Source organism: Lethenteron reissneri, chromosome 24 (assembly GCF_015708825.2).
Source record: "Lethenteron reissneri isolate LAM-NWPU_2019-01 chromosome 24, ASM1570882v1, whole genome shotgun sequence".
In the NCBI taxonomy this organism is placed as follows: Eukaryota; Metazoa; Chordata; class Hyperoartia; order Petromyzontiformes; family Petromyzontidae; genus Lethenteron; species Lethenteron reissneri.
The window spans coordinates 9,208,363-9,221,359 of record NC_083802.1 but is presented as its reverse complement, the minus strand read 5'-3'; the positions used below and the strand labels follow the sequence as shown (position 1 = coordinate 9,221,359).

The window sequence follows — 12,997 nt, the reverse complement described above, 5'->3', positions numbered from 1 at the left end:
CCATGGTGAAAAGGATGCAGTACCCTGGTGTTACAAATACCCGTCGCGACACGAGTGTGTTCTGTACTTGCTCCGGCAGTACATATACTAAAATTGGAACGATACAGAGAAGATTAGCATGGCCCCTGCGCAAGGATGACACGCAAATTCGTGAAGCGTTCCATATTTTTCACCTTTTAATTCACATTCCTGGACGGCTGCTTGTGTTGCGGACGAAACGTCGTGAGCATTTTATTACGTAAAATATTTATTATTTTATTATTTCCCTTCTACGTGACTTTACCGAAAGATCCAAGAATATTCCTGTACCTAATGGCAAACAAACGTTGCTGAACGTCTGCTTGTGTTGCGGCCGAAACGTCGTGAGAATGTAATTATGTTTAATATTTATTATTTTATTATTTCCCTTCTACGTGACTTTACCAAAAGATCCAAGAATATTCCTGTACCTAATGGCAAACAAGCGTTGCTGAATTTATTTGCTTACACGAATGATACACTAAGTGTCTTCAGCTGGTTGGCATTACACAGATCCGGGGGCTGGTGAGGAAGTACAGCAAGTAGGTTCCCGTACCTGTCTGTGCAGATCTTTGAGCCTTAGACTGATGTTTGTGGTTTTCCTGCTACGTTGGTTTCTCCTTGAATGCAAAACTCCACTGTGGTCCTCCGTCAAATATATACATTCTTTGGTGACACTGCGTTGGCCCGTGCTCGAAACGTCGCATATTTATTACTTTTCCTACGTGCTGAATGACCAAATGTGCAAATAAGCACGGCTTTGACCGGTCAGTAAATTCAAACTGCCTCTGACCCAGGACATCTTTGTGCCATCCATGAAGGCACCTCCAGTATCCCACAATGCACTCGGGCATACAACATGCCAGTGAATCCCAACAAATATGTGCTCAATAAACACACTTCTTTAACGTAAAATACAATTAAAGTTGCAATGACATATTTATAATATTAGAATATAATGTTTTCTGATTATCACTGTTAACACGTTGCTCTTTTTAAACACTGGAACATCTTTTACAGGCCCCATGGTGAAAAGAATGTTAGTACCCTGGTGTTACAAATACCCGTCGCGACACGAGTGTGCTCTGTATTTGCTCCGGCAGTACATATACTAAAATTGGAACGATACAGAGAAGATTAGCATGGCCCCTGCGCAAGGATGACACGCAAATTCGTGAAGCGTTCCATATTTTTCACCTTTTATTCAATTTATTATGCTCCATAATAAATTGCTAGGGCACATGCCAATTCGTTTCTCGTGTCGTGACGTAAATGGAGTGACTATGTCGTTTATCGCCAGCTACTGTCACAAGAGTGGGACTGTGCATCTTGAGCACAGTATGGCATGGAAGTGGACCCCAAGGGGCATGGTTCTGGTGACGGTCAGAGAGAGGTCAAGTAAGGACGTGACATTCTGGATGAACCCGAGAGGGCACGTGAAGGGTAGCGAGGGGGCCCAAAGGGTGGCTTGAGGGACTCGTGATGCTTGGTCGAGAACCTTCTGGTAAGATCCAGAAGAGGGTGTACCCGAAGGCGGAGCGAGGCCACTCTCAGGAGCATAAAAGGGAAGTCCTGAAATCAATTACGGCTGTCTGTTGGAATGGACCCCATCAGTGCTACGTCTCTTCGATCCTCGGTCTTTACACTCGGCATCGTGCGTCAGGCAGTGTTTTACTGACGGACCCGGTTATGTAGTTACCCCGTTGTGGTAAAGGGCGACAAGAAATGTCCCTAGTGGTCCTCAAGGTAGGGCTGCTGATGTGTGGAATGGAAAATTGCAACGATATAACTTTGTGGTACCCGCCGTTCTGTGGGGCAAAGTATAGGGGCTGCAGACTAACGGTTGCTGCACCTTGAGGTGCAGCATACTGAGTTGACCTTGAAGCGTGTCTTCCTTGACCCGGTACATGGGTCGACCTTGAAGCACGACTTCTTTGGCCCGGGATGCCGGAAGACGTCCAAACTGTACTTAAGAGGTGTGTGATTTGATGGGCACTTGAAGGTTCATACGTCGCCCCATCACCACCTGATTGTTGAGGGAGGTGTGTGATTGGATGGGCACTTATAAGGTTTAGACTTCGCCCTATCACCAACTAACTAATTGATGTGATGGTTGCACGGTGGCAGGGGACCCTGACATCCATGTTTTGTCGATGGGTGTGTGTGTATCCAGTCTGATCGTTTGCTGTGCATCCGTCACGACTGAAACCGTTGTTATCCTGCCGGGGTGGGATCCCTTCATCTCCACTACCCAAGGGCCGGGTGGCTGATGTTGTCCAACGAACTGGGGCGTTTAAATTTCGATTTAAAGCTTTCGTGACTGCAGGGATTCATCTTCTTGGTTCTTTCGGTAAAGTCACGTAGAAGGGAAGTAATAAAATAATACAAATAAAACATGCAAATTCTTTTGTCAAGGCTCTCTTCCTCCTCCCTCACAGCTTAAATACACTCCAAGCCTAAGACGTGTCATTTAGACTCTGTCTTATCGACAGACATGTTCTTCACCTGAGGACGGCTGCTTGCGTTGTGGCCAAAACGTCGTGAAAATTCTTTTACTATGTTTTATTTTTATTATTTTATTACTTCCCTTCTACGTGATGACTTTACCGAAAGAACCAAGAGCTGGGGCTTGTGTCCACGGATGTCGTGCCTGAGAAGATTCAGGTTTTCCGCCCCCAGGATTCCAGCGCCTGGTACCCTTGGAGTTGCCGGTTGCGCCGACAGGTTGTGGATTGGGGTCGAGTGGAGCAGCCGTCACCCACTTCTCCTCCCGTTGGTCTTCTTCCCTGGAGGGGCCGCACCCGTTAGGCGGTCTTCAAGTACGCCCGGTGAAATGACCCTTTCCCGTCTTATTGATCCCTACGCCGTTGGAGATCGCACACACGAGCCGGACTGTGCTGCCGGTTGCTCGTGGGTTGTGACATTGTTTACGGGTGTTGGGTCGTGGACATTGTCTGGGGGTTGTGTTGGTCATGTGTGTGTCTGTGTAATGCTGTGTGTGTGTAATGCTGTGTGTGTGTAATGGTGTGTGTGTGTGTAATGCTGTGTCTCTGTAATGCTGTGTGTGTGTGTGTGTAATGCTGTGTGTGTGTGTGTAATGCTGTGTGTGTCGTGCAGCGGCAAGCGAGCTGTGCTGTTACGAACCCCGCCACCCGAGTTAGATTCCCGCTCACGGCCAACGCCACCGGTGACAGCGATTATCTGAACCGGTCCCGTGGGACTCCCTCACGACCGGCGTCACCTCTCGGCCGCCGCCTTTGTCTCTCCCAGCCGCCGACATTCATCTTCGCCACGTGAAGAACGAACAGCAGAGACTCAAGTGACCCCCCCCACCGCCACCATCAACCTCCACACACGTCCAGCGCAGTGAGAGGCCGCCCCGGTTTTTGCAATCCCACAATGCACTGGGGCTGGAAAAACGAGAGTTAAAATCCAAACAAAAATATGCTCAATAAGCACAGTTTAGACGCGAAAACTGTGATTATTCTTGATAACAATAACATTAGTTTCAAATGTGTATGAGTACGATTGTTAGTAATTTATTTAAAATAAAATAACACAAGTTTATGTGGGGCCCATAGTGTAAAGCATGTTCTGGCCGCGGTACTATAAATAGCCGTCGCGACACTAGTGTGTTTTGTACTTGCTCCGGCAGTACATATACTAAAATTGGAACGATACAGAGAAGATTAGCATGGCCTCTGCGCAAGGATGACACGCAAATTCGTGAAGCGTTCCATATTTTGCCAACTTTTAATTCACATTCCTGGACGGCTGCGTGTGTTGCGGCCGAGACGTCGTGAGAATGTTATTATGTTTAATATTTATTATTTTATTATTTCCTTTCTACGTGACTTTACCGAAAGATCCAAAAAACACATCCCTGTGTTCAGCACACCGGTGGGCTAAAGAAGTCAATTAATTTGTCCTTTGAAAAGTGACACTTTTTTTACTGCACACCGCTGTGTGGGAGAGCAAAGCCACAACATTTACAATCTGAGTGCGACGTTTTGCCAGTAATTACAACTAGCTTCATCAGGCAACAGGCAGATTTGTTATATTATTATTTCAATGACTCCCCTGGGAAATTGCGTGGTTGTTGGTGCTTCGCATGTTAATGGTCTGAATTGAACTCACAACCTTCTGACTGCGAGATGACGCTCGCTCAAACGCTGAGCCTCCAGGACCGGTGTTCATGTGTAATGCTGTGTGTGCTGGGTGTCTGTGTAATGCTGTGTGTGCTGTGTGTCTGTGTAATGCTGTGTGTGCTGGGTGTGTGTAATGCTGTGTGTGCTGTGTGTGTGTAATGCTGTGTCTGTGTAATGCTGTGTGTGCTGTGTGTCTGTGTAATGCTGTGTGTGCTGTGTGTCTGTGTAATGCTGTGTGCTGTGTGTCTGTGTAATGCTGTGTGTGCTGTGTGTCTGTGTAATGCTGTGTGTGCTGTGTGTGTGTAATGCTGTGTGTGCTTTGTGTGTGTAATGCTGTGTGTGTGTAATGCTGTGTCTGTGTAATGCTGTGTGTAATGCTGTGTCTGTGTAATGCTGTGTGTAATGCTGTGTCTGTGTAATGCTGTGTGTGCTGTGTGTCTGTGTAATGCTGTGTGTGCTGTGTGTCTGTGTAATGCTGTGTGTGCTTTGTGTGTGTGTAATGCTGTGTGTGCTTTGTGTGTGTGTAATGCTGTGTGTGCTTTGTGTGTGTGTGTAATGCTGTGTGTGCTTTGTGTGTGTAATGCTGTGTCTGTGTAATGCTGTGTGTGCTGTGTGTCTGTGTAATGCTGTGTGTGCTGTGTGTGTGTGTAATGCTGTGTGTGCTTTGTGTGTGTAATGCTGTGTGTGTGTAATGCTGTGTCTGTGTAATGCTGTGTCTGTGTAATGCTGTGTGTGCTGTGTGTCTGTGTAATGCTGTGTGTGCTGTGTGTGTGTAATGCTGTGTGTGCTGTGTGTGTGTAATGCTGTGTGTGCTTTGTGTGTGTGTAATGCTGTGTGTGCTTTGTGTGTGTGTAATGCTGTGTGTGCTTTGTGTGTGTGTAATGCTGTGTGTGTAATGCTGTGTCTGCTGTGTCTGTGTAATGCTGTGTGCTGTGTGTCTGTGTAATGCTGTGTGTGCTGTGTGTGTGTGTAATGCTGTGCTGTGTGTCTGTGTAATGCTGTGTAATGCTGTGTGTGTCTGGGGAGCGGTGCGCTATGAACCTGGCGACCCGGGTTCAATTCCCGCTCCCGGCCAACACCAGTGACGATTATCTGAACCGGTCCCGGGCCTCCCCTAGGTCGACTCAGCCTCAAATGAGTACCTGGTGCGGTGTGTAGACATCGCCACTAGGGAGACAAAGGCGGTCGGGCGTGGTGCTGGCCACCCACCCCCTCGTGTACCGTACCGGCCTTCATAGGTGCTCGCTAACAGCAGTCTGTTAAGACGATACGCGGGGTTCTTTGGTGTTGATGTGTCGTCCTGCTAACAGGACAATTTAGCTCATATACCGAAATGTAAATCTATCGTGGGACCGGCTGTGTGACCGCGCCTGAGAATAATGAGAACGCCGTTCCCAGCTCTCGGCCGCCGCCTTTGTCTCTCCCAGCCGCCGACATTCCTCTTCGCCACGTGCAGAACGAACAGCAGAGACTCACGTGACCCCCCCCACCGCCTCCATCAACCTCCACACACATGCAGCGCAGTGAGAGGCCGCAACGGTTTTCGTTCCCACAATGCACTGGGCTGAAAAAAACTAAACTTTAATCCTAACAAACATATGCTCAATAAGCACATTTTAGACCCGCAAACTGTGATTATCTTTAAAAAACAATAACTAAAATATTAGTTTAAAATACGTATGAGCACTATTCTTAGTAAATTATATAAAATAACACACATTTTTGTGGGGCCCATAAAGTAAAGCGCATACAGGTCGCGGTACTATAAATACCCGTCGCGACACTAGTGTGTTCTGTACTTGCTCCGGCAGTACATATACTAAAATTGGAACGATACAGAGAAGATTAGCATGGCCCCTGCGCAAGGATGACACGCAAATTCGTGAAGCGTTCCATATTTTGCCAACTTTTAATTCACATTCCTCCACGGCTGCTTGTGTTGTGGCCGAAACGTCGTGAGAATGTTATGTTAATTTGTTTTATTATTTTGTTATTTCCCTTCTACGTGACTTTACCGAAAGATCCAAGAACACATCCCTGTGTTCAGCACACCGGTGGGCTAAATAAGTCAATTAATTTGTCCTTTGAAAAGTGACACTTTTTTACTGTTTGGCCGTGTCGGGTGGTGGAGGGTTACGACACATTTATAAATAACGCGATCTGACCCAAAAACCTATATTATGTTTGTGTAATGTTGTGTGTGACAGTTGTATGTGTAACGCTGTGTGTGTTGTCTGTGTAATGCTGTGTGTGTTGTCTCATGGGCTACAGCATCCCACGTCGGAGAATGAGGAGGCTTACCGCAGCCTTCGTTCGGAGAGCCGTGAGGCGCTGCAAGGATGATGGGTGGTGGTCGCGGGTTGCTCAGGAGATGGAGTCTGCCTCTTTAATCCCATCAAAAAAGTAACCTGCAGTGCCACACCTATTACCATCATTAGGGGAAAGAACGGTGATCCAATCTCTGACCCCCAGGGACAGGTTTGCAGATTTGCTGAGCATTTCTGTGAGGTCCTAGGGGAGGGGAAATCCCTCAGCCAGGAAAACAACGTGGGACAAAGTGGGGATGGCCCTGCTGAGGCTGCGGTGCCTCAAGCATTGGAGGAGGGAGTCATCCCCTGCGAGTGGCTGGCTGAGGTGCCATCTGTTGAGGAAGTACTGAGGGCGATCCAGAGTCTGAGACCAGGAAAGGCACCGGGCAGAGATGATCTCCCAAGCGAAATGCTGAGGGAGGGTGGCGTTTGTGCACAGACTGCCCTACACGACATCATAACAACAGTCTGGACCACTGGACGGGTTCCGCAGGATTGGAAGGATGCCCTGGTTGTCCCCCTCTTTAAGAAGGGAGACCGCACAGACTGTAACAACTACAGGGGCATCTCACTCCTCAGTTTGCCGGGAATGGTCCTGGCAAGGATTGTTCAACATCGCCTGGAGGCCCAGTCGATTCCGAGAATCAACACCGAATCTCATCGTTCTGCAGATCGATTCCTACGTAATCGAACGTCTGTCCGTGCGCCTCCGTCGTTCAAACCCAGGCGCCCCCTGCGTGAAGACGACGGGAAATGTAGCGTTCATCACAGAGGAAGCGAGGCGTTTATATGTTGAAGATGCAAATCTATCGTGGGACCGGCTGTGTGACCGCGCCTGAGAATAATGAGAACGCCGTTCCCAGCTCTCGGCCGCCGCCTTTGTCTCTCCCAGTCGCAGACGTGAATCTTCACCACGTGCAGAACGAACAGCAGAGACTCACGTGACCCCCCCCCACCGCCTCCATCAACCTCCACACACATCCAGCGCAGTGAGAGGCCGCCCCGGTTTTTCGATCCCACAATGCACTGGGGCTGAAAAAACTAAACTATAATCCGAACAAACATATGCTCAATAAGCACATTTTAGACGCGCAAACTGTGATGATCTTTAAAAAACAATAACTACAATATAATAGTTTACAATGTGTATGAGCTCGATTATTAGTAATTTATTTAAAATAACACACATTTTTGTGGGGCCCATAGCGTAAAGCGCATACAGGCCGCGGTACTATAAATACACGTCGCGACACTAGTGTGTTCTGTACTTGCTCCGGCAGTACATATACTAAAATTGGAACGATACAGAGAAGATTAGCATGGCCCCTGCGCAAGGATGACACGCAAATTCGTGAAGCGTTCCATATTTTGCATCTTTTAATAAATAAATTATGCTCTGCCATACTTGCTAGGGCACATGCCAATTCGTTCCTAATACTAATACAGCAGCACACCGGTGTGTCTTTTTGGATCAAGTCTCAAGATCTTTGACGTCCGCTTTGAAGCAGAATGTGCGTGTTTGTGGTTAATATTTCCAGAGTATTATTAACCAGGGTGGCTGCTGGGCTTAAACTACGAACCTCTGCAAAACATGAATTGATATATCTTGAATGGCGGTGATACGCTACTTTGTGAGGAGTTTAATAATAACAATGGGAACGTTCATTCACTTATTCGTCAATTAATATCAATCCTAAAGCGGACAAAACAGTGTACAGTATCAAATTGCACGTGCACTAATTGTCATTTACCGAGCCCCGTTTATGCTTTTGTATTTTACCCCAAGTGTTCCAGTGCGTCGTGTCGTGAGATGAAGAATTCATTCAGAAATATTGCGGGGTGGCTATGCAAAAAAACGACCGACAGAAGTGGATAACACCGAGCTACTTCTGAGATATTTTCAAGTGAAAGATGTGATTAACCATGCAAAAAAGATTTAACTACACTTATTTGGCCAATCTTATTTGACAGACAACTATTACAGGTTATTGATAGACAGCCAGGCTTGTTTTACCATGTTTAGTCACAAACCGTACCTCTCCATAACAAAGGCTCACCCTCTTAAGCCTCACCTTACCATATGAATAAAAAGTGTGCCGTTCTTGGCCCTTCCCCCCTCTCCAACCATTATATATACGGAGTGGTAGCTTTTGCAATCTCTCATTTACTTGATACAGCTGTCGTGGCTGTGACGGTTCCACCTGAAGACGGAAGCTTGTGTTGCCTCCGAAACGTCGTGATTTTGATATTTTTTACTTTTATTAATTGAAATGTTTTACCTACGTGACTTTACCGAAAAAACCTAAGAATATGTGTATTCTCAGAGCTGGAATTTTGCCAACTTAAGTGCAAGACCAATTTTGCCACGATGGCTTTTTGGTTCAGTCATTCGTGGCTGGGCTGAGTCCATCGTCTCACTACACTTGAGAAATTCACATTTAAACCCAGGATCTTAGAAGTGGCGACTCGGCACTCTGACCCATGAGCCACGCGGCCACCGCTTAAGCACCCTGTTGTTTAGCAGAACTCTTTCCCAGCCAAAGCACTACAAGGTTCACGCCAATTAACCAGTAAAGCCTTATTAGAGCATTTATTTATAATTATGAACGTTATTGTAATCGTAATAGCTTTATCAAGACAAGGGTATGAAGAGCGTGAAACCATAATGGCGTTGGCTGTGTACCAAAGATGACCATGATGAACCCCATGAAGAGACACTCAGACCAAGAGTTGTAATTTAGGAACTCAGCGCTGCTATGTACCTCAATTTCTCAGACATGGTCATTATGATTCCCCAGACATCCAGGTCCAGCTTGAACTCAAGCCATCTACAATGCTGGTTTCAGTGTATGTGACAGGGCCAATCTCATGAAATTATAGCTTTTGATAAGCAAATTACATAATTATGTTTTTTTACATCTGCGTGCCAACATTTCACAAGGAATTCACCGAGTGAATGATTGCATAACAGGAAAAAAAAACACCCACGTGTTTTTATGTTTAGTTTTATTGTTTTAAAGAAATGAGTTCTAAATCCTTGCTGCAATATCAGGTGTCGGAGACAATGAGCCATCGGTAAGTCCTGGCTAAAGCCCCATGATCTACGATTTCTCTCTCTTTCACTGGGTTTATAATGGCCATGTCAGGTTGATAATGGAAAAGTCACAATGAACGAGCACTACCGAGACCCTGGCATTGCGCAGAGGGTCTACGCGTCTCTATGTCATGTACACGTACGGGCGTTTTGTTAATCCACTGCTGGATTATGGCCTCTCCGTGCGTTGGTTAGTGTGGGTTGGAGGTGGCAAACATTTTTCTTTTGTATGGCAGTGTGTATATAGATGACATAGTTGAATGTGAATGTCCTTCAACCAATCCAAGGCGGCAGTAGATGCTGCGATACCGCCAGGGTGTGCATGGATGGCGCACTCGTCGGTGATGTGTTTGATGGTTTGGGCTTTACCACAGTCGCAGATTGGTGAGTCTTTGATTTCTCATTCATGGAACGTGTACGCACATCTCCCGTCCTGCGTCAGTGTGGTCCACAGGACGCCGTGAGAGAAAGAATCGCGGCACTTACACGGTCGGGTCCTCAATGATGTTTTTTGTTTGCCACGTTCGAAGCCGCACACCCTTCAGACCATCGAGTGCCGGTGTATAAAAGTACATTACCCTCAACGTCGCCTATGTTTCTATGTTAGGGGCTTCATCGTGACGGTGCCAGAGCCATTGCGATTCTGGGTTTCAGCACCAATAACCCCACAAAACCAGAACATTGATTAACTTCCCGCTTAATTTGGTCACACTGCAGGCATAATGTAACAACCATAATATCGGGTTTGTTTGTGGGTTAGATCGCATAAATATAAATCTGTCGTTAAACCCATCACCACCCGACACAGCCAATAAGTAAGGTTTGTCGCACAAACAGAACATGCCAATTCGTTCCTAGTACAACACATCGGTGTGTTGGAGAGCAAATACACAACATTCACAATCTGAGTACGACGTTTCGCCAGTAATTGCAACTGGCATCACCAGGTGGCAGGCAGATTTGTGAATGTAAATAAAATCGGACGACTGACACATGGCAAACCACCCTTCGTGGAAACTTGAAGGTGAGCTGTTGTTGGTGAGGCCCGTTAAAGATAACCCTCGCTTGAAATATCATGTTCCAGAGGCCGTGCCCTGTCATGATGATATGAGGCTGTGATAATTGCGAAGTTTTGCGTGGAATAGCCTCGACAACTTGCATGGCAAGGAGAGGACCTCATCCCAAAGTGGACTGACAAAACGGCTTCACATTTACATTCACATGATTAAAAGGTTTCAACAAAATGGGATGCCGTGGGTTTTTTTCTTCAAAGATTGTTTAATAAAAATTCATTTTTTAAAGAGCTGGATTTTCTCAAAACAATTACAGGAAAAAAAAAAATAGAAAAATAAAACGTACAGTAAGAATGTCTTATCGAAAGTATAATCGATAACAATGTGCTTTATTTACCCAGCAAAACCTCGCTGAGTCTCAACACTTTTTCCAAACGGTCCAGCTTCAGGATATTTGGCCAATTTTTTTTACTTTTGTTTTAGTTTGGCTTGAAATGGAGGGAAACCAGTTTTCCTGGCGAAAACCCAACATACTTGCGAGGTGATCATGCTGGATAAATAAGCGATAGATATTTGTCAGCAACATACTTGCTGCAATGTCATTTGTTGGACAGCAACAGCCAATGAGAAATTACCTCGTCTTCGGAAACTAGTAACCAGGTTCCAAAAATATATTTCAAATACATTTTAAACTATTGCTATTAACAATGATTAAAAAAGCAATTGTAACAGGTTAGTCATAAACAAGCAACGGTAGTTATTTAAATCAAATATTTTACAAAATATGTTGCGTATAATTTTTGTTTACACATTTGGACCAACCATCTGAAACATGTTTTCCCCCACTGGCCATACCAATTCTCAACATTGATAAGCGAATGAGCCGTGGTAAAGTGTAACTACTTTACTATGCTTTTACGAGTTTACACTCTGTTAAGCGAAAGAGCAGTATGAGCACTTTCCCAACGAAAAATGTGCCCACAAACTGTGTGGCAACGTTCAACCTGGCACCGTGACGCCTTATATCTTCGCTTTGTTGAAATTTCCTTTTCACAAAGGTTGGCTTCTTTTGTATATTTTTGTTTTGTTCAGACAGAATACACGAAATAGTTTACAGGCCTGTTGAGATTAATTGAAGTCCCAACCAGTCCAGGATTTGGCGTGTTTAAACTAAAGCTCTTGTACTACACTGATGCAGAAGGCACATTGGTCGCTTCATTAAATGTATCGTTAAATTAAGCAGCCTTATTGATACATGTGCATGTTAAGAGATTGCTTACTAACAAGCCCCGCTGCAATAAATGTAGTATCATATGTCAGCTGATATCTTCCTACGCCTTTGTGAAATTAATCACTGGCTAATTTTGGTTTATGAAAAAGACATTTACGATTCTGCGTGTAAAGCGCTTTTATACCAAAAATGCAGAACCGAGTGCTGCACTTGCGATTATAATAAATAAATAAAATCAACATATTTTCAACTGCTAACGACTGCGGTTTGCCATGCGTTATCACAGGTGAAATTGAGGCATTTTTGGGATTCTTAAGTTCATTAGAATGCCCAAAAACCACTCAAAGGCCTATACCGACGATGGATTCATACTACTGAAGTGTTTTAAAAAATAGTTGGCAAAAGACATTAAAAAACTGCCAGATTCATCGATGTTGTTTGAACACGGTTGCCCGTAAATTACAGTTACAATGATTTCGCAGCCAATCACATGTGAGTTCTTGTCAATAACCGGTGGGTAGAGGCGGATGAGAGCTCTGACTCCACGCTCACCTTGGTGACCCACCTCAGCAGGTTAACGGAAGATAGGCAGAGTGCTCAGGCAAAAGGCACGGAAGGGCCTATTTTCGGGCTGATAAAGCTTAATTGGTATATTACAGAGGAAACGACCATTACTCTAAGCAGATATATAAGCATTTATATGTGAGTAAGGTGCAGAAATGTTGTATGTATTTACATTGCTTATTGTACATGAGCTAAAACGTTTCCTTCGACAATCATTACACAAATTTGCTCACAATACTACGAGATTATGTGAAACGTCTGATCATACGAAGACATTTCAATCAATTACAAAAAAATCTCCAAAGCCATGTCTCTGTCACTCACATTTCAGTCATTTAACACCAAACAACTGGGCGAGTAGAATTCATGACGACAAGGTTACGGTCACACGGAGACCGCACGGATTTTCTTAAGCGTTCTCCCTCATAGGCGTAGAGTTTCTCTGGACAATCCGGTATCCTCAAATGTGCAACAAAAACTCAATGAGAAATTGGTCAAACATCCCAGGCAAAGGACCTTCAGCTTCACAATTGAGGCTGTCTTAGGCAGAGATTCTTGGTATTTCAGTCAATCGCTGAAATAAAACTCCACATGGTCTCCTTTCAGTCACTCCTAAAGGT

At 45.1% G+C, this 12,997-nt stretch overlaps 1 long non-coding RNA gene and 5 other non-coding genes across 6 annotated transcripts; all 6 read left to right on the top strand.

The window, feature by feature from the left end:
* Positions 1-63: 63 nt before the first annotated feature.
* LOC133346849 (U6 spliceosomal RNA) lies at positions 64-170 on the top strand. The gene has a single exon (XR_009755638.1). It is a non-coding gene; the product is annotated as a U6 spliceosomal RNA (small nuclear RNA).
* Positions 171-1,105: 935 nt separating this feature from the next.
* LOC133346814 (U6 spliceosomal RNA) lies at positions 1,106-1,212 on the top strand. Its single transcript, XR_009755604.1, has one exon. It is a non-coding gene; the product is annotated as a U6 spliceosomal RNA (small nuclear RNA).
* Positions 1,213-2,377: 1,165 nt separating this feature from the next.
* Positions 2,378-6,977, top strand: LOC133346547 (uncharacterized). The gene is made up of 3 exons (XR_009755570.1): positions 2,378-2,837; positions 3,136-3,384; positions 6,438-6,977. It is a non-coding gene; the product is annotated as an uncharacterized LOC133346547 (long non-coding RNA).
* On the top strand, positions 3,658-3,764 carry LOC133346828 (U6 spliceosomal RNA). The gene has a single exon (XR_009755618.1). It is a non-coding gene; the product is annotated as a U6 spliceosomal RNA (small nuclear RNA).
* Positions 5,962-6,068, top strand: LOC133346820 (U6 spliceosomal RNA). Its single transcript, XR_009755610.1, has one exon. It is a non-coding gene; the product is annotated as a U6 spliceosomal RNA (small nuclear RNA).
* A 762-nt stretch (positions 6,978-7,739) lies between the features above and the next one.
* On the top strand, positions 7,740-7,846 carry LOC133346819 (U6 spliceosomal RNA). The gene has a single exon (XR_009755609.1). It is a non-coding gene; the product is annotated as a U6 spliceosomal RNA (small nuclear RNA).
* The last annotated feature ends 5,151 nt before the right edge of the window (positions 7,847-12,997 follow it).